The 25,768-nt window shown below is 34.8% G+C and overlaps 1 long non-coding RNA gene and 1 other non-coding gene across 2 annotated transcripts; both read left to right on the top strand.

Moving 5' to 3' along the window:
• The first annotated feature begins 1,371 nt into the window (after nucleotides 1-1,371).
• On the top strand, nucleotides 1,372-25,110 carry LOC123925565. The gene is made up of 4 exons (XR_006815042.1): nucleotides 1,372-1,507; nucleotides 7,170-7,253; nucleotides 22,775-22,804; nucleotides 25,009-25,110. It is a non-coding gene; the product is annotated as an uncharacterized LOC123925565 (long non-coding RNA).
• Nucleotides 4,710-4,816, top strand: LOC123926256. The gene has a single exon (XR_006815189.1). It is a non-coding gene; the product is annotated as a U6 spliceosomal RNA (small nuclear RNA).
• Nucleotides 25,111-25,768: the final 658 nt, after the last annotated feature.

Below are 25,768 nucleotides of genomic sequence, written 5' to 3'. Positions count from 1 at the left end.
AGTTCTTTTCTTTGTTGATTGTAATCAACATTCCATCTTAAATTTGGATCTGTGTAATCTCTCCTAAATACCTTATTGCAGCACAATGCTCAGTATCCCAGTAAGTATGTTTGTCATGCATCCTTTTAAGGCTGCGCTGCTTGTAGCATTTCATAAGCAGTACTTCTACATGTAAATGAACACTATCCTGTTTATTTTATTTTGTATTTCTTATTTCCCTACAAGGCTACCAGTTGATACAAGTAAGTTCTGATCCTCCAAGCAGTGTGACTTGCCAACTTTCTTTTGTATGGGGCTTGATAAATCATGAATCACTTTAAATGGACAGGAATACAGTTGGAGGGTTCCTTAGGAGGACTGAATATATCCATCCTTTGACGGCTGATGTGAAATTCCAAGTCATTCTCTCAGGGGTGACCAGGTTAGAGAAGCAGTCCTGGTATTTCTCTGTTGTTTTAAAAGGTTGGTTGAGTTCTTGAGCTCTCCAATAGAGCAGGAAACTCCGTACGATGAGTATGTTGTTCTCTGAGATCATTTTGCCTCAGCTCTTTCGCAAGGAGGATGAAACTCCCTTGTGGATCTTTGGAGGCTAAAGAATTGCGAAGTTTTTAAAACTTCAAGTTTTATAGAGAAACAAAGTTGAGATAAACATTACATTTTATTGCAACATTGGATATAGTTACTAATGCTGGTTTTCAAAAACAATTTCTTCATTTGTATTACAAAAAAAATTCAGAGACAACAGTCACTAAGTATAAGTCAGTCACTCCCCCCTTTGTTTGGGGCTAAGTGGGAAACTACTAATTCTGCAAATATTAATTCGTTCCTCTATTCTGGACTGACAGTTTAGGAAAGGAAATCCCCTACAGAAGGAAGACTGTCACCTTAGCTGCCATCACAGAGATTTCTTTTTCAGTGCTACATGCCACAAAGAGCAGACCCAGCATCTAGAAACATTTAAGGAATGTGTTGTTGCTGTATCTTTGCCATAGAAATGGAAAGAGTAGCAGTAACTAGGTACAGGTACAGTAACTGTGATACAGTCACACATTATGTGATACAGTTCTGGAAAATAAGTTCTTTCTTTCTTACACTTGATGCTCAGTGATCAAATTAATAAGGTAGGACGGGAGGGTACAGTAGCTAGAAGTTATTAGAGTGCTCACTGAAACACCCTGTTACTTTTGGTTTTAGGAGCATTTGTAAATTGAGGCTTCTAACTGATAGGAGAGAGGGGTTAAGGGGTTAACAATCCTGCTCAGTCCCTTTATTGTGTGACAGTTCCCAAGTAAGGATGTCTTTTTTTTTTTTCATATTTTATTTATTTGACAGAGAGAAATCAGCAGGCTCCCTGCGGAGCAGAGAGCCCAATGCGGGGCTCGATCCCAGGACCCTGGGATCATGACCTGAGCCCAACGCAGAGGCTTTAACCCACTGAGCCACCCAGGTGCCCCAAGGATGTCCTTTTTAATAAGAGAGTAGTGAAATCAGTTCTTGGAAGAAACAGGTAAGAACAATAGTTGGGATTTAAATCTCTTTTCTCTTTCTTTCTTTCCTTCTTTCCTCCTTCCATCCTTCTTTCCTTCCTCTCTCTCTTTCTTTCTTTTTTTCTTCTTTTCTAAATAACAGAATGCCGAGGTGATGTGATATATGAAAACAAAAGTAGGACTTGTTAGGAAAAAATAGAGTTACCAGCATGGCATTCCTTTTCATGAATATGTAGGTTGAATGCTCCTTCCTTGGATAGTGATGGTCTTATATAGAGTAATTTTGGAAGTTTGGAACAACTTTGATACAAGTGTTGAATTTCTATTTAGGATTAGTTTTGGATTGCCAGATTTCTAAAGGGTCTCACACCTCTATAAGGTGCTTTATACTGTTTGTTATCTTGGGTCTGAACTCAACTGAATAAAATGGAGTTGGTTCCTATGTCTAGAGAGAAAAAAATAAATTAGTAGCAAGAAACCTATTACTGTAGGAGGCTTGAATCTAAGACAGATCTTGATGCTTGACTATATGCTAAAAGTCAGCAGGATGTGATGAAAACCTTTCATTGAAGTTCTAGTGATATCATTTACTAAAACCTTGAGTGAACTCAGTTATGTCTTGATGTGACAACATTATTTGTCCAGGGCTACTGGTAGAGATTCTTGTATTGTGAATGGAATATGTTCATTTGACTTATTAGCGTTTTGCAATAATAGCACAATTTTATGAAGTACTTAACTGTTTTTCCCATGAGTGGTCTCTAGGAAAGTCATCAGAAGTACCATAGAAGATTCATTAATAATTTATGTGGGAAGTTCCTAGTCTTCTGTTTACTATAGAGCTCATGTTCTTAAGAACTTTGAGCAGTGCATCTGATCACTTCAGTTCTGTGTCTGCACAAACTTTAGTCAGTTTATATTTTCAAGATTCACTTTAATATTCCACTACCCATGGATGTGGAGAATGAAGTCAAGGATGAATCTAGGACTTCAACACTTCCTTTATAATCTATCTTTAAGCTGCATCCCCTGACAACTTTTTCAAAATTTTTAAAAAATATTTTATTTATTTGACAGACAGAGAGAGATCACAAGTAGGCAGAGAGGCAGACAGAGAGAGGGAGGAAGCCGGCTCCCTGCTGAGCAGAGAGATTGATGCGGGGCTCGATCCCAGGACCCTGCGATCAGTCCCAGGACCCTGAGATCAGTCCCAGGACCCTGAGATCATGACCTGAGCCGAAGGCAGAGGCTTAACCCACTGAGCCACTCAGGCAAGTCCCCACCCCCAACAACTTTTAATAGCAAATAATCCAACCATGGGACAAGGTCATTTAGAAGTGTCTTGCTGATAGTCTTTATGTCAGCTCTTTCACATTGTAAAAATATACGTATAATAACAAAATTGGTTGCACTGGAACACTAAAAATTGTGAATAAAATCAATTACTTTCAAAGGAAAGGTAAGCCTGCCTCTTTGTTTTTAGAACTTTCTTACAGTGAAGACCTGAAAAACATGGCAGATTTCATAATGCATTTGAGCAATGCTGGAAAAATTTGGAGCATACTAACTATGCTAAATATTCTTAACATTCCTTTTTGTATTTGTATCCATACACATGAATTACGGAGCAAGAGGAGGGAGTCTTTGTCTTACTAAGTGGCTGCGAAATGCCAAAAATAATCTATACATAAAAGACCCCGAGTGCATTAGCTTTAAAAATCAATGCTGTAAAGATCATACACACATACACACACACAAATAAAGATTATATTATATATTATAATCTTATTTATTATATATAAATATAAAATTATATAATATAAACTTTAATTTTCTCTTATTTATATATATATAATATATATATTCAATATAGTGACCTGATTTTGAATGACAATATCCAGATGAGTTGACAAAGTAGAACTGTTAGTTGTCAAAGATAAAATTTTCTGAGAATAGAGACTAGCCACTGCTCTAGTTGCATAATTATTAGAAGAGACACATTTTCTAACAACCAAGCAGAAGCAAAGTTTCCTCTGTGAAACTAATGAAAACTTAAGCCTTGAGATCTCTCAACCCTGTGTGGAATGTAAAAACCTTAAAATATTTCAGCTCCTTTAGAACTGAGCAATCATCATTGTTTTTACAATTGTTCATACAGTCTTGAACTACCACCAATGCACAATAATGGGCCAGAGTGAATGTGAGTGAACCTTTGAGAGTTAAGAGAAACACTATGGGGAAGGTAAAGTGTTCTCCTGGTTGGACAACCTGCTCAGAGGGCAAAGAAGAAATTTTGCTAATTCATTTGCAATCATTTATTAACTCCTAGCCAGAGACTGATTTTATTTTCTCAGAACTACAGGTTTTCTTTTCTTATTACACAAACAGTTTAAAATTAATTTTAATACAAATTAAATTGAATTATACACATATATACATACAATCATATTAAATACTTTATTTAAATGGTATGGTTTGAGCTTCAACACAATTATTTTATCAAGCACTTTTTAAAGAAAACATTTATCATGCTTTGATTTTGCCATCTTGGCTTCAGTGTTACAAAGAATGAACATGTTCCTACATTACAAAGACTACACATAGGGATTGCATGGTAGCTCTTCATACTCCCCCTTTTTCTCATATTTACTTTTTAGTTCCTTTGTCCTTATATCTTTTTCATTTATTTCCATTTTTTTGTTTTCTTTATGACACTGATTTGCTTTTAAATTCCTGACACAGATACAGAAATTACAAGCACTAATTGCAAAAGTATTAAAATTAATGAAATAAAACAGCATGTTTTGTGTTGGAAATCTGAATTGTTTTACATTATCTTATAACCAATTCTATAATATTAAAAAAAAATCTATGTGTTGACAATGTAGCTGTTTTTCTGTCATAATAAATTTCAGGATTAAGTCCTATTTTTCTTATTTATTTAATATCTGTAAACATTGATTTTAAATACTAGATATTAGAGTCCTTATAAAAGAAAAATATATATGATTATTAAAAAGTGATGTCTTGGGGTGCCTGGGTGGCTCAGTGGGTTAAAGCCTCTGCCTTCCGCTCAGGTCATGATCTCAGGGTCGTGCGATCGAGTCCCGCATCAGGCTCTCTGCTGAGTGGGGAGCCTGCTTCCTCCCCTCTCTCTGCCTACTTGTGATCTGTCTGTCAAATAAATAAATAAAATCTTAAAAAAAAAAAAGTGGATGCCTTGTGCTTGCTTTGGCAGCACATATACTAAAATGGGAATGATATAGAGAAGATTAGTATGGCCATTATGCAAAGATGACATGCGAATTTGTGAAGCATTCTGTATTTTAAAAAAATGTGTGCCCTAATTTATTAAATTTAAAGTGAAATTAAATTCTCCAAATGGTTTATGATAAATCATTAAGATAATCAAGGGGAACAATCTTAAGAAATGTATTATTGAAAATATATTCCCCAAAACATAATATACCATGTATGTTTGTCTTACTAATTTAAATATTATGATACACATTTCATTTTCCAGCTCTTAGTTTTATTGATACAGGATATGGTTGAGTGTTCATTTTTTAAAATTAAGTTTTTGGTTTATTAGATGACTAGTAGATGAATTCTTACATCTAAAAGGTATCTCAAATATTATCTGGGGTTTAATCCTCTAATTTTTGGATAAAGAGATTTAGGTTCATGTCAATTTATTTAAAGTCATCATAGAATAAATTAATAACAGAGTCGAGATTGGAAAGTGAGCTTCTCAGGGTATTTGTTCAATGTCATGCTAAGGGGTAGAAACCAGAAAGCCCTCCAAATGGGAGAAGTGGGACCCAGCCCACATAGATTCAGATCAAGGCTCAGAACTTTGGGTTGGTCCACTCTGCTGGTCCCAGACACTGGAGAGGGATTTAAAGAATTTCCAAGCAGGTACTCTAAGGAGAAGGGTCCCATAGAGGTGTGGGGCCAAGGCAGGGGTTCTGCTTGCATGGATTTAAAGACAATATTGCTCCCATGGCACTTGGAGTACCATACTTAAGCAAACAATGACACTGTTAATAAAAGCTTACACAAAGTGCAGTGGGAACTCAAAAAAAGAAACAGCTTATTTTGTCTGATAAAAGAGTAAGAAGGCTTCTTAAATGGTGTATGATTTGAGGAGGGGCTTCAAAGATGAGTACGACTTTTTTAGGCTTTCCAATTAGAAAGATCACATGTGTGAAATTCTAGTTATGTTAATAGACTTTGTCTTAATCATTTGGACCACTACAACAAATTACCATAGACTGAGTGGCTTATAAACAAAAGAAATGTATTTCTCATAGTTCTAGAGGCTGGGGAGTCCAAGATCAATCTATCAGTAGATTTAGTATCTGGTGAGGTGACCCCAGTTCTTAGTTCATAGATAGCTGTCTTCTCACTATGTCCTCACATGACAGAAAGAAAAAGGAGCCCTCTGAGGTCTCTTTTATAAGGGAACTAATCCCATTCATGAAGGCTTTGCCCTCAGGACCTAATGACTTTCTCAAATTCCCATCACCAAATACCATTCCACGGGGGATTAGAGTTTAACATATATATTTTGGAGAGACACAAACATTCAGTCCATAACTGAATGTTTGTTAGATTTGAGAAACGAAGAAAATTAAGTGTGGCAGGAATGTGCTTTGAGTCAGGGATTAGTAAATGAAGACAGAAGGGTGAAAGATAAAGAATTCAATATTGGGAATGAATGTGCCTAGAGACAGGGGAGTCCATAATGGAAGCCCTAAACTAGAATAAAGGGTACATGAAGGCATATGGTATGGGTGAAGTTGCAGCAGTGAGAGGGTTCAGAGCAAGAAGGATCTTGTTTCTTATACAAAAGCAATTCTTATCAAACTAAATGTATTTAAACATCATCTCAAATGGGGGGGAGGGCAAAGTTTGCATTTTGGTTGAAATAGAAATAGCCAGAGTCAACTTTATTTGACTCTCAGTCCATTGAATAATGTTTATTTTTTTTTTCTTTCCAGGAAAGGGGAGAAGAAAAATAGATCATTGAAAGAGTAAATAACCATACATTTCAAAAACAGTGCTTTCTACACTAAATATGCCTTATGAGTCATGCAATTCTCTAAATATACTTACAAATTTTTGATAATAGCAGAAGACTTGGGGTTAAAGGGTTACATACCAAATGGATAAATACAGGGTTTGTATAAACATAATTTGATATCAAGGGAATCATTTTTTATTTTGACTATCAATAAAACACATCAGAAAATATCTATAATCTATGATAAACATGCTTGAATTTAATCTCACTCCAGACATTTGCCTCAACTAAAGTCAGTTTTTGCTTGGATCTCTGGGTCTTAAATATTCTGTATCAGACAGTTTTCTCAATAGAAAGTAAAGCAAATTTTCAGCACAGTACCTGAATTAACAAAGTACTATTAGCTCTAAGGAGATGATTTCCTCTCTGGGCAAACTTGTGGTCTATTATTTGTGTTTAATCAAGACTGAGTAAGGAGAGATAAAATTCAATTAGTCTGAGATTTGTTTTAACATAATCTAAGGCATGGCTGTGGAAAAGAAAGAAGAGATGATTATAAATGAAAAAGGTTGACAAAGTGTTGGTAATTACAGAAAATGGGTGCTGGTAAATGGACATAAATGTGTTTTTAAAATAAATGTTTCTCTGAGTTCTAGGAGCCATTTTGCAGGTTAATCCAACCCAAGGAGAAGGTTGTGGGGATCTCCAATCTGCAGCCAACTAACTGGTCAGAAACACAGGTAAAAACCTGGGTTTTCAGTTGGCATCTCAAGTGGGGGAGGGCAGTCTTGTAGAACTGAGTCTGTGGAATCTGATGCTATCCCCAGGTAGATAGCATCAGGATTGAGTTAAATTGTAGGATGCCCAGCTGGTGTCCAGAGAATTGTTTGTTGTTGGTGTGGGAGAACTCTTCACTACTTCCACCAACCCCTCCCCACTGGAATTGGTACTAGAACCTAAAAGACCTCCCAATTTGTGAAGGAGAGCATCACCAATAAAATTTGAGGCTAATTGTATATTTAATTCCAATCATATCACCTGCTCCTTAACTGAATAGTTACTTACTACCCTAATTTTTTATCCTTCTCATGTTTATTAAAATATTGCATTATGTAACTATCTTTAAGTAATTGTTTAATTTTGTTTGTAAATTTTGTAAAAATACTAGTTAACTTTTCATGTCTCTTCTTTTTATTCTGCATGTTAATGCATAAAGCCACAGTTTATTCATTCCATTGCTGTAAAATATTTCATGGTATAAATATTGGTATTTATATAGTCTTTAGATAGTGAAGCTATTCTATATGATGAAGCTATGAAAATTTTGCTATGTCTCCTAGAACACATGTAGAGAATTATGTCTAGGATATTCCTAGTTGAATCATAGGTATGTATGTTTTCAGTCTATCATGTAATGCCAAATTATTTCCCAAAGTATTATAAGCAACCAGTTTATATTCTCTACTGCAGTGTGTGAGTGTTCCTATTGCTCTACAAACTTGCCAACAAACAATACTTTTTACTAATTGGTAGGTAGGTGTGTAATATCTTATTATGTTTTTAACTTATATTTCCTTGATCACTAATGAGGCTAAAAACTTTTTATTTATTGACCCTTCACATATCCTCTGTTGAAAAGACTTATTATTATTGCCAATTTTTCTATTAGGATGTTTATCTTTTTCTTATCTATTCATAGCATTTATGACATAAAGCCTTCTTTAATTACATGGGTTGTAAATATCTCCTCATATTTTGTGGTCTTTTCATTTTTTACAATGTTTTTTGATGAATGGAAGTTCTTATTCATTTTTGTGTTCATTGATTCACTGATTTATTTATTTATTCATTAAACAACCATTTACTGACTATTGGAGTACTTTGGAAAACAAAACAAAACAAAATCCTGCTCTTGGTGAGTTTATTCAATAAAGGAAGACAAACAAAAATAGTGCACTAACTAAATTATAGAGTATATTTGAAGCTAATTGAGTATTATAAGAAAAGAATAGAGTAGAAAGATTGGAAGTTGGAGGGGATATCAGTAGGCCTCATTGAGAAAGTGAGTTTTAAGCAAAGACTTGAAGAAGGCAGGACATTCATCCTGAGATAACTGGGGGAATACCATTCCTGGGGGAGGGAAATAGTCAGTTCAAAGACCTTAAGTGGTGTTAAAGAAAAAAGAAAAAGATCAACATATTTGGAATTGTATAAGTGAGGAAAAGAGGAGTAGAGTGGGCCAAAAAGGTAAGAATGTATAGAATGGGTAAGATCTTTTAGGCCATTGTATGTGTTCCAACTTTTATTTTGGTTAATAGTGGACTAATAAATTGCAATGGACAAGGGTTGCTATAACCCTGGCAAGAGATCATAGTGTTTGGATCAGTGGTAGTAGTACAAGTGGTGAGAGATCATTGAATTATGGATTTCTTTTTGTAAAGAATTTATTAAAAAAAAAAAAAAGGAATTTGCATAAAGAATGGAAGGAGAAAAGTCAAGAATAATTCCAAAGATGATTCCAAGATTTCTGACTTGGACAATTTGAAGGATAAATGCATTAATTTATTTGTGAGAGGTTTTGGGGGAAGATTCAAGAGTTCATTTTGGACATGCTAAGTTTGAGATGATCATGAAGTTTTCATTGGATAGGTAGTTTTATATGTAATTATGGAGTTTAAGGGAGCAATTTGAGCTGATGATATAAATTTAGGAGTTCTTGGCAAAAAGTGTATTTAAAGCTATAAAAGGTGGGCAGCTGGGTGGCTCACTTGGTAAATGTCTGCCTTCAGCTTGGGTCATGGTCTTAGGATCCTGGAATCGAGTCCTGCATAGGGCTCCCATCCCCCACAACTTGTGCTCTCTCTCTCAAATAAGTAAATAAAATCTAAAAAAAAAAAAAAAAAAAGCTGTAAAAGGAAAGAGACCAATAAAGGAGTGAGAATAGATAGAAAAGAGAAGACTGCAAAAGTTTGAGTCCTTGGGTACAAAATTAAAAGGTAAAGTAGATAGTGGACTTGTAAAAGATCAACCAGTGAAATATGAGGAAATTCAATAGAATGAAAGGAATAACAAATAAAGGAGAGAGTGATCAACTGTAGCAAATCCTGCTGATAATCCCAAAAGAAGAATGGAGATTGATCATTGTGCTTATGAATGTGGAAGTCAGTGGTGACTTGGAAGAGAACAGTTTCAGCAGAGTGGTGAAGAGAAAAGATGGGAAGAGGTGGTCAGAGGAATGCATAAAACTGAGATTATGAAGGAGCTTCAATTGTCAGTAATAAATTCCAAGGCATGATGATGGGAAAGGAGTGGCTGAGATATCATGAAACATATGATACCTTCGTTTTATAGTTTCCCATGTTTTTTGTCTAGTGATTCAGTGACCTCTGATGACCATTACATAGTCATTATTTCATGAAGCCTTGCAAAATGGTGATATGTTAAATCTATTGTTGCTTTTTCATTTATTAAAAAGAGTTTTTTAAAAAAATGTATTAACTGTCTGGTTATCTGATGTATAATTTACATTCTGGAATAAATGCTTGATTCTTTTATTTAACAGATTTCAGTATAATGTGTTTGTTGCCTAGAATCCTTCTTAGGTGGGCTATGAATTCTTGTTTAAATATTATGAACTGATAGATTTTAACTATTTGATATGTTACTCTTTTTGTGCCCAATTTTCCCATCTTTGGCTAATATTGAATCTTCTCAGTTGTTCCCTGAGTCTTTTTGACATGGCCACAGTTGTCTTTACTAGCTTCATTGCTTTCTGATATGACAAGGTGTTCTAAGATCAACATTGATATTTTCTTTCTCAGGTCTGGCTCAGACAATTCTTCAAGTAACCCTTGTCCTTTTCAGTGGGAAATAATAATTACAAATCATAGCCCTTTTGTTAATTGCAAACATTTATTTCTTATTCTACATATCTACATTTAAAGTCTTCCTGAATATCTTATATATTTGAAAGAGAGAGTGTGTACATATAAGTGGGGGAGGGGCTCAGGGAGAGGGACAAGCAGATCCCAGCTGAGTGGAGAGCAGGACACAAGAGACTCAAGAAACTCAATCCCAGGACCCCGATATCACTACCTGAACTGAAGTTAGACACTTAACCAACTGAGCCACCCAGGAGCCCCAGAACCTTAAAAGATTCTGATGTAGTTGTTCTGTGAATCACATTTTGTAAGACACTGTACTATGAATTTTGTATTTTTTTAATTGTACAGACAATAAGGAATTAGCAAATGGTATCAATCAGGGATATAAACCAATCAGTTTTAAGATTACTCTGGTAATACTATAAAGAGAATGGACTAAAGTGAGAGAAACAGATGGTTAGAAGACTAGAAAGGAAGTTCTTGAAATTGTTCTAATAAAAGATGAGAAAGAGTACATGGCCACTAGACATTTCTGAGGTAAAATAAGATAAGCCTCTCCCTTATATCCTTTATTGGAAATATCCTTTATTGGATATAAGGGAGAGGGAGGAGTCAATGATGACTGAAGGTTAGCCCTTTTGTGTTTTGAAAGGTGTTTTGATTTCAGAGAGATGAATTCTGTTCAGGGGTCAACTTTTCTATATTTAGAATTTTATGTTTTCTTAGGAAATAGTATTTGAATATGCAATGAATATCATCTCGTGACATTTTCTAAAAGAATATGAAATACACACACACACACATAATAGGAAGGTACTTTATGCCCTATCATGTTTGTGTATACTCTAAGCTTGATATTTGGAAGGTAAATGTTACGCAACATCTTTATAAGTGTTTTCCCTTTAGGCATTTGGGAGAACCACAACAGACTTTTTTTAAAAAGTAGAGTTAGAAAAAGTCCAATTCATAAAACCAAATGTCATAAAGGATCAAAAGCAACTCTGTGACTATGGTTCATGAAGTAAAATCAGGATGATTTTCTGACAGTTTCCAAAATAACCTAATGAAAGAGAAATATCATTCCAAATACAGTTGAGTAGTGAGTAGCAACATATAGGACATCAGTTGCTATACTTTTTACTCTAAACCTCAATCGGAAGGGTGTTTAAAGCCAATCACACTTACCTCAAAAATCATGTGGTCATCTTGCTGTAGGGAAGTCTTCAAATGCACTGATGAATTTGCAGTGGTATAAACAGCACAAGCTAGCAATCATATCACATACATGGTCTTCTTGGCTTCTCGAAGGAATAATTTTAAAAGTCTTAATTAGAATCTCTTCTAGAATTTACAAATGTGATGAATTGTTTCCTCCTTCACCTTTTATTTCCTGGAACGTAGACTTTCTGTGAAGTTTTTCATAACCATTTTCCATTTCAATAGCTCACAAGCCTGTAGGAGACCTAAGTCCTTTAGGAGGCAGTTTTAAATGACACCATGTCATGAACATGTAACTCTGTTTTTCATAGGAATTCATAATAAGTGAGGTTCAGAAACTTTAATAGAGAAGTAGGAAACACATGAATTTTCTAGCCCAGATTTTAAAGGCAAAAGATAGATTTTTTTAAAATGTTTTTTTTTTTTTAATTTATTTGACAGAGAGATCACAAACAGGCAGGGAGGCAGGCAGAGAGAAAGGAGGAAGCAGGCTCCCTGCTGAGCAGAGAGCCTGACGTGGGGCTCGATCCCAGGACCCTGAGATCATGACCAGGACCCTGAGATCATGACCTGAGCTGAAAGCAGAGGCTTAACCCACTGAGCCACCCAGGCGCCCCAAAAGATAGATTTTTATTTGCTCAACAAGTTGTGTCAACTTTAAATTATCAGCATAGGTTACTTTTCAAAAAGCCAGCAATAGATATATTTTTAAAGTTTTCCATAAGCATTTAGTCAGTGTATTTATAGATTTTCCATTCTGGGAAAGACCCATAACTCTCTCTGATATGCTTTTTTTCACTTTGTAACTCAGAAGAAACCTCAAATATTGAAGATCTAATGAGTTTTTTTCAACAATGACAATGTCACAAAAGACTAAGTTGCTGCAAGTAAAGAACCTCAGGTGATAATGATTTTATGCTAAAGGGATTTCTAATAAGGGGAAGTTCACGACTGGCTGGTGTTGAGTGGAGCTTTGGAGACAGGCATGGGTGTTAGCAGTTGTGGGACCATGTAACCTCTCTTTGTCTCAATTCATTCACCTATAAAATGGAGAGTAAAATGTCTACCTCATAAGGTTCTCCTGAGAATTAAAGGAGATGATATAGGTAAACTTCTTAGTGCACAGTAGAATTTCAATAAAATATATCCACTATACATTAAGTAATTTTCACAGTCTAATTGCACAGTTTGTCATAAAAATAATTTATTCTAGTCTCTATGGGGGTAATCCTCTTCAAAGTCAGTACTGAATGGTCTTTAAAATCAAGATACCATTTGCTCCATTGTTGTTTGTTGTTAATTGCCTTCCTCTGTGGAACCAGTGGATTTAGAGTCAGTCCCTGGCCGGGGTGTCTCATGCTTGCTGGTTTTCAATAGATGCTTGGAACCATGGAATCCCATAGCATCAAGGGATTTGGGGATCATCTTTCAACTTAATTATCTTTTTGTGTGTATGTGTGATTTTTTCACATGAGGATCCTGAAGTACATATTAAGAGAAGACAGTAACATAGATTTTGGAGTCACACCTGAATTTAATTCCCAACCCTGTCATTAACTTGCTGTGTATAACTGGGTAAATCACCTTATTTCTCTGAGACTATTTCTTCATCTGAAAAATAGGTAAATGGTTGTAAAATTAAATCAGATATCATATATAAAAAACCTAGCAGAGTGCCTGATGCTGTAGAGTTTAATGTTAGTCCAAAGGAACTTATCCAAGATCACAGTGCTAGTAATGTTAGAAGACTCCTGCTATAATCCAGATACCTTGATTCCAAGTCTAGCATTGTTCCTATAGCCTTAAATGAGAGACATTGTGAGTAAGGAGGTTAGGTCTGCAACAAAGGCATGTATCAAGAATTCTCAGATCACAGAATAATAAATGCTTGCTTCCACCATAAATAAATGTAAAAGGCAACCAACAAAGTTAGAATAGTTTCAATCTATACAATCAATAAAAAGACTTACCTCCCTTGAAGGTAAGTCTCCAAAAAATCAGTAAAGAAAAGACTTTTTGGATAAATGGAACAAGACTATGATTAGAACATATGCAGGGGCACCTGGGTGGCTCAGTGGGTTAAGCCGCTGCCTTCAGCTCAGGTCATGATCTCGGGGTCCTGGGATCGAGTCCCGCTTCGGGGTCTCTGCTCAGCGGGGAGCCTGCTTCCCTCTCTCTCTCTGCCTGCCTCTCTAACTACTTTGGATCTCTCTCTGTCAAATAAATAAAATAAAATCTTTAAAAAAAAAAAAGAACATATGCAAGGAAAGAAGTCGATAAAGTAGGACTTTGCAATAGGACATTTGGGGTCAATGTATTACTGAGTTTTGTGAGACAGCAGCTTTTTCTTACTCTATTTACTAATAGTCCCAAACACCTCTGCTGCCTCATTGCCAGCCAATAGAAAGGTTTAACACAGTGCCTGGCATGCAGTACCTCCTTAATAAATATTTGTTGGATAAATGAATGGATGCTTCCCCAGCTTTTACCTCTTGGTGCCATTCTAGTGGGAAGTCTGCTTCTGGTACGTCTCTGTTGTCCAGAGAGATGCAATTCTGCCACGGCCACCAGCAGATTCAATTCCCTGCCAATGCGTTGGTGCTGACTTGAGGAAACTCCACTACTCTTCCTACTCCTTCTGTGCACATTTCCCTAGCCCATTCCCCCTTTCCCAAGCTTTTTATAAAATGAAGACACTAGTGCTTCCTTCTGTATTATTTATTCTCTGCTTGGCTGGGGGGCTGTGGGTAGAAATCCCACAGCAAGATTGCCTGGTTCCCAAATTCTTCAGCAATGATTGTGCCAGTTCTTTCAATGAACATCTACAGTTCTATACTCGCCAGAGATCACTCATCCCTCCAGCGTCTTTCCAAAAGAACTAGAGAGGTAACAGCTACCATGTTCTATCTTCTCTGACCTCTTCCTTGTGATCTTTGTGCATTGTTTATGAGTTGGGTTCTCTGTCACACATTTGTTCTTTCCTTTTGGTGAATTTTCTTTCAGTGGCTTTATAATCTCTTCTGCAAACTGGCTTTGTCAACACTGACCTCTCAGTCTGTTGGACACATCTTGTATATGTTCATACTAGTCAAGATTTAAGTTTTTTTTTTCCTGAAGTCACTCATCTCCTATGTAAATGGGAACATAGGTAAAGCTACAGTTTCACCCCATTCACTGAATATTACTGAGTCTCAGCCTAGATGTGGTAATAATAACTACTGGCAGAGTTGTGAGGATTAGTGAGATAACATAACACCAGGCAGATGGTAGGTAGGCTTCTCAGCAATGGAAACCATATCATCAGGGATTGTGAGCAGATTTGCTAGAGCTAAATAGAGGACTCAGTGTTAGGAAAAAAAATAAGATTATGGCAGACTATCAAGGCAATGACTTAGGCAAAGAGGAAAAAAAATACAGGATTACAAAAAAAGGAAGGGAATAGTATTGACAAAGCAAAAGTAAAGCTACTAGAATTTGGTTGTGAGGTCAGTATAGGAGCCCTTAGACGGATTCAGTGCTGCTGAGTCTACTAAATACTGGGCTAGTGTTCTTTACCATCTGGTGCCAATGATGGTCTGTGTCCCACTAGCCAATCAGGATGTTATCCTCTTTGCGCATTGATGGTAGGTAAAACAAGCCTAAATCCTCCTTATACCACTTGTTTCCTTGGACCACACCTCTGGTACCACTTTTATTATCTAGGATCTCTGAGAAGCAGACTTGAAAACAAGATTAGATATGTAGATGTCTACATTCGGGGGAATATATAAGAAGAAAAATGGGAATCTAAGTGAGGCTGGGAGAACTATGGGACCATAGTGATGTTCTGACTTTTGTAAAGGAAAGAATGGAGTTTGATGGGAAAATAAGACTGTACGTAGTTCAAAGACAGTTCAAAAAGTTGATGCTGACTCCTTGAGCTAGGTAGCAAGTCTTCCTTCAGAAGAGTCCTATGTCACCTAAAATAGACCCACATGCCTCGTTTCCCTTACCACATCTAGTCATGTCTCTGTATAAATGCAGTGATTGATTTTTGAGTGCAGAAGTTGGGGCCTTCAGTCCATTATGCTCCTCAGAGTCAAAGGCCTGAGATGCGCACTTTTGTAAATGTTTATCTTCAGTAAATATACATGCTTAAATGTTTTAGAAAAATTACTAAAACAAAAAGGAGGAAGATTTTTTAAAATAACAAAAGAAGGAAATAAATAAAAGAGACAGAAAACCAGGACAAATACTACAAATATATCCAATACATCAGTACTTCAAGTCAATGAAAAAGGACTAATTTCTTCATTTGAAAGGCAAGATTTGTCAGATGAAAAAACAAACACATATATACTTTTACAGGTGTCACACCTAAAACACAAGGGTTTAGAGAAATGAACAATAAAATTGTTATAAAAATTGATATAAAAGACAAAAACAAACCACAAAGATCCTGGTTTAGCTATTTTTAAACCAAAAGAATTCAAGGCCAAGGGTGTGTGTGTGTATCTTAGTAAATATATCTCAAAAAATATATATCGATAAAATGTTCAGTCCTTCAGAAAGGCATAATTCTAAACATACACACTTATAAAAAACATTTTCAAAATATTTAAAACAAAACTTGGTAGGATTCAAGGGAAGAATTAATGTATCATCATAGAGGGAGGTTATAGTATATGGCTCTCAGTATATGAATTCAGACTAAAATATATCAGTAAGGATACACAATATTTAAACATTACAAATAATACTCTTGACCTAATGGATATATATGGAATATTGTACATAATAATCAGAAATTATTTTCAAGTACACATAGGATTCTTAGGAAAATTGATCACATACTAGACCATAAAGCATGAGTCAATAAATTATAAGCAAACCACATAATATTAGAAATCAATAATCAAAGGATATTAGAAAAAATGAATTCAGAAAAGAAAAGAGATTAAAATAACTCATATATTAAAGAGGTAAACATTATAAGCTAAGTACTCAACTTCAAAATTTAGAAAAACAGAATAAAGCCAAAGAAAGTAAAATAAAGGAACTGCTAATGATGAGGTAAAATTAATAAAAATTGAAAATGAAGGTACAGTAGAGAGAATCAACAAAGAAAATAGTCATTTTTTGGACAAAAATAAGATGGATAAACAAACAGGACAAGATTGACCAATAAAAAGAATGAATGTACAAATAAATATCATTAGAATTAAAAGTGATCATAACTCTATACGCTGTACAAATTAAATACATAATATAAGGATATTATAAAAAACTTAATGCCAATATGTTTAAAACCTAGATGTAATAGAAAAAAGAAAAATTTAACTTAGCCAGAAAGAAATGGAAAATCTGAATGTTGCTATAGCGATAGAGAAACACCAGGCCAAAATGGTTATGTCATGATTTCTACTACTCATTGAAGGAAGAGATCATTCCAAAACTTCACAAACAACTTCAAAAGGAAAGAAACACAAAATAAAACCAAAGAAAGAACAGCTTGAATTCATTTTGTGAAGTGACAGCTATCTGATGATAGGTAAGAAATCAAGAAACAACAAAGAACAATGGCGATACTCTCATCAGAGACACCTGTAGTACCCAGAAGTAAGACCAAACAACAAAAGGGGGATGTATTGTTGTATTTTTGCTATTGTCATTAAGGAAAATATCTTTGCCTTTGCTTTTGCTTTTAAGGTAAACATGTGGCTTACAAAATCTCCCAGTGTCTTATTCTAAATTCTCCAAAGTTGATTGTCAGAGAAATGAAGTTCTGTTCAAGGTCAGCATTTTGTCCTTCAAACAACATTCTGAACCATAAATCTTTTTGTGAATGTATGTTTTTAATTATTATGTGTCCTATGAGTAAATTAATAAAATAATTTATAATATTTATAAGTAGTAAATTAAATTTGGACCTAATTGCTTTGGTGAAAGTGTAGCCTCACTGTCCTTTGTAAATTGCTTGTTCCGGATTTCTCCATTCATTTAGATTCTTCTCTTTCAAGTATCAGTTCATGTCCTATCCCTTCCACAATGTTCCAGTTCATGGATCTTGTCTTCCTGAAAATTATTGTTGTTTTTATTGTTTCTACCAAAGAGATAAGAATAATAAACTGCAGTTCAATTTACTGCAGTAAATTCACCAAATGCTCAATTTGCTCAGCAATGCTAGAGTCTTCTCCCCACAGTTTCACTTGACTGAATATCAGTGTTTCAGGGGATTCTTATTATAGAATGCAAACAAGGCTTGAAATTGAAAAGGTGGACTTTCTCTTAAACTTTCCCAATTTCTGCAGGCTTACACCCTGAAACTATTTCTGCTTTTCAAAGTGAAATGGCTGTGAAAAACCAGGTTTAGGTGCTTGGCAGTTTTTGGTGAATTGGCTATTTAGCAAACTATCGTTGGAAACTGATGTTTTGGCTTATAGCACTCTCCTCCCCATTTCTTATGTTCCAGATGCAACATTCGTCAGGAATCATAAAGATGAATAAGGGATGGTCCTTGTCTTTTGAGAAAAGTCTTTTTCTAGTCCATCTCTCCAGAGCCTAGCATACTATCTAGTATATTGTGAACAGGAAATAGATGTTGAATAAATGAATGGATAAATGAGAAACTTAATGTCTAATGGGGGATCCAGGCCAAAAATAATTATAATATAGCCTTTTATTTGCAATATTAGATGTATGTTTAAGGCAACTGCTGTTGGTGGAAGCATCGGTAGAAGCAAGAATTGGAGACTTAAGAGAAGATATTCAAACAAGATCTGAAAGTATACTATGTATTCTTGCAAAAAAAAAAAAAACATATAAAAAGCAAATAAGGGGGAGAGCTCATTCTGAACAGAAATACTGACTTGAACATGGAAGGGGACCATGGAAATGTAATCACAAGTATATTATTTTTTACTGCTGCCTAACACAGAACCACAACTTAGCAGCGTAAAATGACATGACTTTATTTACTTTTTAAAAAGATTTTATTTAAAGAGAGATAGAGAGAGCACAAGCAGGGGGAGGTGAAAGGGATAAGCAGACTCCTCATTAGAGTAGAGAGCCCCAAGTGGGGCTTTATCCCAGATCTCTGAGATCATGACCTGGGCAGAAGTCAGATGCTTAACCAACTGAGCTACCCAGGTGCCCCAAAACATCATGTTATTATTATCTTAGTTTCCATGGACCAGTAGTCTGGACAAAACTAATTTAAATTCTCTGCTCAGAATCTCATAAGACTAATCAAAGTGTCAATTGAGCTGTGTTCTTTCTGGAGCTTGGGATACCCTTTCAAGTTCATGTGGTAGTTAGCAAAATTTATCTTCTTATGGTTGAAAGATCAAGACTCTGAAAACCTGGAGACACTGCCATGTGTCCTCTTCCATCCACATTGTAGCAACTTGCTTCTTCAAGGCCACCCAGAAAGCCTCTCTAGTGCACGCTAACAAGACAGATTCATCTATTTCACAATATAATCATGGGAGTGATGAATCTCCCCATCTTTGTCATAAAAAGTAACCTAGTCACAGGAATGGCATACAATCTCTTTTGGTATATGACATTGCTTAGAAGCAAGTCACAGGTCCTGCCAAGGCTCAAGGGAAAGGCAGGATTCCACAAGAGTTTGGACACCAGGGGGCAGAAATCCTTGAGGGGCCCTTCAGGTGTGTTCGCCCCAAAGAGAAAGCTGGTTGGTAGTGAGCCAACAGAAAATGAATCTACCATTTTCAGGGGCGGCAGGAATCAGATCTTGAAACTACTTAGATGCCATGTGTGAAATCCAAAATAAATAGAATTAAAGACATATTAAGACTAAAAAAAAAAAAAAAAGACACACTAAGTCTTATGTATCTTTGGGAAAAAAAGCTTTCTTAAGAAAATTAACAGTATAAATAAGTTTGTACAGAGAATGCATTAATATGTCTTACATTACTGTAAATGTAGAACTATTACTGAAAATATAGAGCTATTTCCTTTAGAGAGAGAAAAAAATATATCATTTTAACTTTCTGCTCAGGTAGCTTAAACTGGTTCACTTCTAAAGTTTTGTTCAAAAAAGGATGCACAAACTTTGCACAACCTTTCCTGTCTTTGAGTTATACAACATCAATTTATTTGGAAAACCTTTTTCTTGCTGATCTGTTGGAGCATTAGAGAATCATAAAGATCTGACCTGCCTGTTGACTTTTTTCTTTCATTTCTCTCTTTAAAAAAATAGCTGTAAGGCAACTGTGTCTGCCACCCACTCGTTTTGGAGACACCTTTGCTTGGGCTTCAAACAGTCAGGTTAAAAGGAATTGCAGTTATATTGGGCTGCTATGTGTTTCATAGAAAAATACCAAGCAAGAATGAGTATCATTTTTTATAATTTGATGAATCTGTTTTTCCCTGTGAAGGACTTTCAATGACCCTTCAATGACTGGTGTCTAAATCTTCTTTCTCCTAGTTTTTAAGTGATGCAAAATGGTATATATATAGAGAGAGAGATAGATAGATATAGATATCTATTATATATAAACATATATATTGATATAGATATCTATATATAAAAACATGTATCTATATGTTTATATAATTATATATAGATATTTAAATATCTATACACATCTCTATATACATATATCTATATATAGATATATAAAAATATATATAAATATTTAAATATACATAACATATAAATATATAAAACATATAGATATAGCATTATACAAATGTATAGAGAATAGTTTAATAAATGCCCATTTACCAGCACCCATTTTCCATAATTACCAACATTTATCAACCTTGTCCATTTATAAACATATCTTCATTCTTTTCCACAGCGATGTCTGAGATTATGTTAAAGCAAATCTCAGACTAATTGCATTTTATCTCTAATATACTCTCATATATATCTCCAAAAAAATAAGTACTTTTTTATAAAATAACCACAATACCACTAAAATATGAAAATCATCAGTAATTCTTTATTTTCATCAAACATCCAAACAGTTTTCAAATTTTCTTAATTGTCTCATTTTCTTTTGACAATTAGACTATTCGAATCAGAATCCTAATTAGGTCCACACTATGTGTTTCATCAATAAATCTCAAGTCTTTTTTAGTCTATAAGTACTGTCTCCCTTCCTTTAAAAATTTTCTTACAAAATTTTTGTTGTTGTTTTATTGTTATTGCAGAAACTGGATGATTTATACTGTCTGGATTTTGCCAATTGCCTCACCATTGAATTGAACTTACCATGAGTCTCTGCCCCCTTTATTTAGGTTTTGGGTTGAGCCAAATGAAATGATATTTTTGTAGATCAGAATAGTCAAGTACTGGCAATTTTATGTGGTTCAACTTAATAATTAGGTATGGAAGTATAACTAGATTTGAATATGTGATCAGATTTATCTTCAGACTTGTGATAAGAATACTTCCTAATGGTCAGAGCTTCATTATTTCATTACCTTAGATGCAATTAAGTGGCTAATTTCTTTCTTTTTGTACTGTTGAGATTAATCAGTGGGCTCGCGGATCATGAGCTTAATGCAGCCATTATAGAGTTCCCCATCAGTTTTTTGCCTAAAGGATTCAGAACCATTGATGATCATTGCTTTGATCCATGGTTTCATTATAGGTTGCAAAGTGGTGTTATAATTTATTAATTAACTGTAATTCTTTGAAAAAGAGTCACTTTCCATCATCAACTATTTGGTTACACTGAACGGCAAGACAAATGCTCAGTTATCTGGTTAGTTAATAATTTTTGGAATTATGTGTTGGTTCATCTAGCATCTTCCAATGGTGGCCAATGAGCTGGTTTTTAACTTTTAATTTTTTGAATTATTTTAAAATGATAACCTTAAACTTAACGAAAATAATTGTTGATTTTGGTACTCAACTTCTCCTGCATTTAGTGTTAAGAGTCCCTTCAAGTTCACTTTTGAGTTTTTTTGATACAACTTCAGCAAGGTTTGATAACTTCCTTGATTTTCCAAAATGAAAAATGTTATACATTTATTGCTCCAGATACAGAATCAGTAATTTCTCCTAGATTTGCTATGGTGGGAAGTGCCATAGATAGTGCCATTTTTGAATAAGGTTTTATTTTTTGAATAATAAGGTTATCTGTTTGACTGGTCATCATTTCTAGGTCTTTTTGGTGGACAAAATTAAAAAAAATGCATAATTTTAAAGAAAGTATGCCATAAACTTACACTGATGTCTTCAACTAAAATTTATTATTATAGGGCTTTTACTTAATTTCTTGGATTCCATTCCACACTTGTGTCTCCTCAAATGGCAAAAAATTTATTCCCAATGCCAACATTACTGCCCACTTATTATATCTTACACATACAATAGTTCAGAATAACAACACCTACATTACTACCCCCAAACAGATTAAGATTTCTTTGCAGGTTTTTGTTTTGTTTTCTGTTATGACCCTATCCTTTTGTGGAATAGTCAAGTTACTGTTTTTTGTTTTTGTTTTTTTTTTTTTTTTTTTGGTTTTGGTTTTGTTTTAATTTTCTTTGTGTTAAGAACTCAGTATAGTTTGTTTGTCTCATTTTATTTCCAACTCTTAAGGATTACTTTCATTTTTTGAATAATTTTGTTTCCCAGTTTTATAAAACATTTATATGATTCAGTAAGATAAGCATAGCAATATTTGAGATAATCTTTATTCCTTCTTGCAGCTTCTTGCAATCCAGTGTGTAGATGTACTACAGTTTATTCAAGCCATCTCCTATTGAATGAGCATTTGAGTTGTTTCCATTCTTTTGCTATTACAAATCGTGACATAATGAATAGTCTTGTGTATATGGGGGTAGAGGACTATCAGTTTAATTACATTATAATCCTTGATATGAGATTGCTGATTCAAATGGTAAAAACATACGTATTTGTAATTTTACTAGAAACTTCTTAATTCTATTCTCTAGTGGTTGTACACTTGGCATTCTCATCAGCCATGTATGAGACTATTTCTCCAAACCCTTATTAAGAGATTATGCTGTTAAACTTTTGAATTTTTGACAGTCTGATGGGTGAGAATGGTAACTCTGTAGTTTTAATCTGCAGCTTTCTTATTATGAATGATGTTGAGCATATTTTCATGTTAAAGGGCAATTTGCATTTCTTTTTCTGTAAAACCTATATTCATAATTTCTTGCTTATTTTTCAGTAGGGTTATTGGAGCTTTTCTTCTCCATATTAGGTAATTACCTATTTATTGTCTTTCTATTTTAGAGATACTAATCTTGGTCTGTCATATACGTTGCAAATATTTTTCTATTTGTCATTTGTCTTTTTCATTTTGCTTACACTTTAAATTTGCCATAACATTTAAAAATGCTTATTTACCAAAGGTAGTAATCTCTTTATTGTCTCTTGCTTGTCCTCTTCCAGATTACAGAGAATTTATCCATGCTTTTCCCCTAATATTTGTGTGTTTTAATTTTTACTTTAAATATCTTATCCATTGGCAATTTTTTTGGTTTACGGTGTGAGAAACAATCCAGTTTAAATCTTTTTTTAAAATGATATGAATATCAGTAACCCCAACATGACTCATTAGGCATTTTTCTTTTCTCCACTGACTTGCTTATTAAATTCACTAAATATCCATATGCAACTGGTCCTATTTCTAGGTATTCAATTCTGTTTTATTGATATATCTGTCAATCCATGTAGCAATATTACGTTGTTTTTCTCTTAGAGGATTTATATTTTACTCTATGATAGGGCTAGTTACCCTTTTTTGTTTTTGGAGATAGTCTAGTTATTATTGCATATTATTATTTTAAATAATATATTTATAATCACCTTATGTTGCTTCAGGAAAATAGTCTGTTTTACTGAGATCACATTACATTTATAATTTAACTTAACATTAATTGGAATCTTTTTTACTCTTCCCACTCAAAAACATGATACATCTTTCTGTTTGTACAAGTCTGCTTTTATGCTCCTCAGGAGTGTTTTATAGTTCATTATTTTGTTCAATAGATTATGAACATTTATTGATATGTGTTTTGCCTAGGTTTTTACTTATATCATAAATGGTCAGTTTTCCCTTTCATTATTTCTTCTCACTGAGTTTTGTTTGTGTATGCATAATACAGCCTGAATCATCTGACGTTCTAGTCTTCTATTTTTCTCTTTCCCATTTTACTTATTACACTTCTCTTGTGCAAGCCATCTTAGTATTTAGCAAAATGGTCTACAGCTTCCTCCAGGGAGTCCTATGTTTTCCCAATACCTTAGCATGTCTTAAGTATCCCTTCTATTTTGTTTTTCTTTTCCTTTTTCTTTTCTTTTATCGTTAATTTCATAAACTCTTCCTGTTTCCTCTCTTCCACACATATCTCCTATAGCATTTACATCTCTATTTATTCACATGTTATACAGCATAAGTTTCTTTTAGGTTACTTATTTAGGGAGTGCTTGTCTATTATCTAAGGCAAGCCTATAAAATAGAGAATAACAGGAATTGTATTTCACACTTTTATTTTCTTCTTAGTACCCAATGCTTTGTATATACTACATACTCAAGAAAATTGATCCATTCATCTTCATCAAATATTTTTTTTTAAAATTTTTTATTTATTTATTTGACAGAGAGAGATCACAAGTAGACAGAGAGGCAGGCAGAGAGAGAGAGAGGGAAGCAGGCTCGCTGCTGAGCAGAGAGCCCGATGCGGGACTCGATCCCAGGACCCTGAGATCATGACCTGAGCCGGAGGCAGCGGCTTAACCCACTGAGCCACCCAGGCGCCCCTTCATCAAATATTTTGATGGTTACTATCACTTTCCTTGGAAGAGCTTGATATATTCTTACTCTGATAATTCAATATGTCTAACAGCCCTTAGGAACTAAAACAGAACTAAGTTTGTTTTCTTCCTTCCTTCCTTCCTTCCTTCTTCCCTGCCTCTCTCCCTCTCTCTCTCTCTCTCTTTCTATGTATAATTCATTTACCAATTTTGTTGTACTTAGTATTGATATTCAATTGATTCTGTCTCTCTTTTTAAAGATGATTTATTTTAGAGAGAGAAAGTGTATGTGTGTGTATGTGCATATGTGAGTGGGGGAAGGGGCAGAAGGAGAGAGAGAGAATCTCAAGCAGATTCTGTGCTCAATGTGAAGCCCTAGACGGGGCTTGATCCCATGACCTTGAGATCATGACTCTAGCTGAAACTAAGAGTGGGGTAACTTAGCTGACTGAGCCACCCAGGTGCCCCTGATTATCTTTATCAATAAAGTAATAGTACCAAAATGATCATATCTATATATCTATACCTAGATATATCTGTGCATCTGTATCTGTATTTAGATATCCTACATTTCAGGAATTTTGTCTTCTGGTTAACTTTGCTATAACTTAATTCTTTTTTTTAAAATGTGTTTCTTAATTTTCTTAGAACTGAACTTTCATTCAGCTACCAAAACACAGAAGATTGGAAGATTAAAGAACCTGTTCCACAGAAATCTGGGTCTGAGATGGGGTTTGAAGTCAACTCTTACAAGACTTCAAAGCTTTTTCCACTGAACTCTTTGGCCTCGATCAACCAAAAGGACTGTGTCAGAAATAGCCTTCAAGAGCCTCTCCTTCATCTTAAAGAATAAATTGATGGGATTTAAGAAGAAGAGTTTGGAGTCACTGTGGTTTTGGTGGGCTTATGACATAGGTCTTGAATTTTCTTCTCAATTAAAACACACACAAAGAGTGTTTCTCTCTGATCATTGTTGATCTTGAAAGAAGGATGACAAACTGCCCGGTAATAAATAAACCACAAAACTCAAAAGTAGTAACAACTCTCCACACTGTTTTTAAGATCCTTGATCAATAACTAGAATAATAGTAGCCCTACCTGACTAATGCATCTATTTCAAAGCCACAGATAGATTTTCAGAGACCAAAGAAAAGAGGAGTACTGGTTGGAGGAGGTCATTGAGAGGACATGACTGTCATTTGATCCATGAGCTGGACCTGGTCAATCTGAGGCTTCTTACCCCCTGCCCTGTCCTAGGAATGTATGTTCTGCCCAGTGTTCCCACAGTGGGAGCCCTTTTCAAGGATGCAGCCTTAAGAGGCCAATGTATTGTTGAGACCATCTGCATGGTATATATGACTAAACCCCACTAATGCCTCTATGTAAACTTTTAAGATTCTGGCAGCTG

This window comes from Meles meles, chromosome 15 (genome assembly GCF_922984935.1).
Source record: "Meles meles chromosome 15, mMelMel3.1 paternal haplotype, whole genome shotgun sequence".
Classification (NCBI taxonomy): domain Eukaryota; kingdom Metazoa; phylum Chordata; class Mammalia; order Carnivora; family Mustelidae; genus Meles; species Meles meles.
The sequence above is the reverse complement of the archived record's forward strand: the minus strand, read 5'-3'. Positions and strand labels throughout refer to the sequence as shown.